Genomic DNA, 2247 nt, shown 5'->3' with positions numbered 1-2247 from the left:
TTTCAGTTGGTAAGAGCTTACGGTAGTGTTCAAATGTGGCACAGACCCCATGAAACCATGGCCAAAGGTGTCAGAAAGGCACTGCACAAGATGGTGGTTGCTACATAATGATGTGGGTTGTGTTTGCATATAATAGACTGGGTGCTCTGATACAACTGAACTGATTGTTGACTGGAAATGGTATGTTCGGTAACTTGAAGACCATTTACAGCCACTTATTGATTTGATGTTTCAAAACAATGATGGGATTATTAAGGATGACTATGTGCCATTTTACTGGGCCACAGTCTCATAATTGGTTTGAAGAACAATCTGAACAGTTCACCTGACGTGAATCCCATTGAACATTTATAGGACATAATTGAGAGGTCAGTTCATGCACAAAATCCTGCACTGGCAACACTTCCACAATTATGGACAACTATAGAGGCAACATCTCTTGATATTTCTGCATAGGGCTTCCAATGACTTGTTGAGACCATACCACATCAAACCGTTGCACTATGCTGACCAAAAGGAGGTCCAACATGATATTAGAAGGTATCTGATGACTTTTGTGACCTCAGTGTATGTTCTTATGATTTCTACCCATTTATCCCTTGATGTGTGAATTTTGAAATGCTTTTGTGTGTTCCATGTTTAGTTGCCCTGTACGTACTGTCACTTCTGGTTACAGTAGTAATGAATATCCTGCTGTTCATAAAATATTCTCATGTTCCAGTATGATTTTGCTATCAATTACGTGTTTCTGATCTTCTGCTTGTCTCCAGTAACAATCTGTTTCATGAGCTAGTAAATAGACCCAGTTATTAGCCAATAAAGAATTTTAATCCAGCTGAATTTCTAGTCTCAAACTGAATATGTTATTTCAAAGTCTGGTCATCCCAAATTATGTTGAACCCAAAAAGTGGTCACCTGATGCAATCTGAGTCAAAGAATTGGGGCTGTAGGAAGCTAAAGGTCTGGGGATTTATTGCTTGGCAAGATGTCGAAGAGCCAGCAATATCCACATTAACAGTCCATTTGCCTCCCTTTTGGCCCTAAATATGGTGCTGTGATTTGAAAAAATGGAAGCAAGCTTTTGCTACGCAGGAGTTGCAGTTGATTTGATGAAATTCACTCTCATCATAAGCCAGCATGACCACCAATTCGCCACAGATATTCAAGAGATCATTACTGTGTCACCACAGGAAAACTCATATGAGAAACTTAAATCAGAATTAATCTGTAGGGTTGCTGCATCACAATAGGATTGTATAAGGCAGATACTGACTCAGGAAGATAGATGTGATCACAAGCTGTCGCAGTATTTGTGTCATTTACATAACAAGGTGGATACAGTTACTAGGCCAGACAAGCTGCTATGCACCCTGTGGAGCAGTTGACTACCATTGCAGGTCAAAGAAATTGTGGCATCACAGACCGAGATGTCGGACGATGTGGCAGAACTTGCAGGCCACATCCAAGAGGCCATTGCACCTGCTGCGACAGTGCCAGGTGTTAGTACAGTAGTGGCTGTCACAGTTGTGTGTGCTGATTTTGACTCCTTTGACATCAAAGGTAGAGTTGTTATGTACACAGATTGGAACAATTACATCACAGGATATGACTGTTACTGTAGAAGATCTGTTCAATGTCCAATGCTGCGTCAACCAACACAGATCAGCCCACTTGCTGATACCATTCTAAGTTCAGCAAGCAGGCTTGGAAATTTACAGCATCCTACTCATTCCCAAATGCCAGCAGCGGTCGGTTGTAGGCACAGACAGCTGCCCTATGATTCACGATGCCTGTTCATCAGTGAAACAAGCTCCAGCCAGAAGCATCTAAATAGACACTGGTTTGGACTTTAGTGTCTTACCTCACACTTTAGTACACTGCTGCAAACCATCTACTGAATTCTGTTTGTCCACTGCTAATAACTCATTGATCTCCACATAAGGACTTCAGGGGATAGAACCGAATTTGTGACTAAGTTGACTGTTCACCTGGGAATTCACCATTGTGGGCATTGTGGAAGCCATTATAGGGACTGATCCCTTGGCACATTAATACCTCAAACCAGATGTGTCCAATGCTCAGCTGGTCAAAAGGTGTTACCAGGCTTACGGCTGCAGAATTCCACTAAGATACAATTGTGCACAGTACTAGACTGATCCAGGTGTGTGACATGAAGTACAACCTCCTGTTCAGTCAATTTTCTGTGTTGACTAGACCTCTTGGTGTACCAACACAAATGCCATGCAA

Source organism: Schistocerca piceifrons, chromosome 2 (genome assembly GCF_021461385.2).
Source record: "Schistocerca piceifrons isolate TAMUIC-IGC-003096 chromosome 2, iqSchPice1.1, whole genome shotgun sequence".
NCBI lineage: Eukaryota > Metazoa > Arthropoda > Insecta > Orthoptera > Acrididae > Schistocerca > Schistocerca piceifrons.
The sequence above is the reverse complement of the archived record's forward strand: the minus strand, read 5'-3'. Positions refer to the sequence as shown.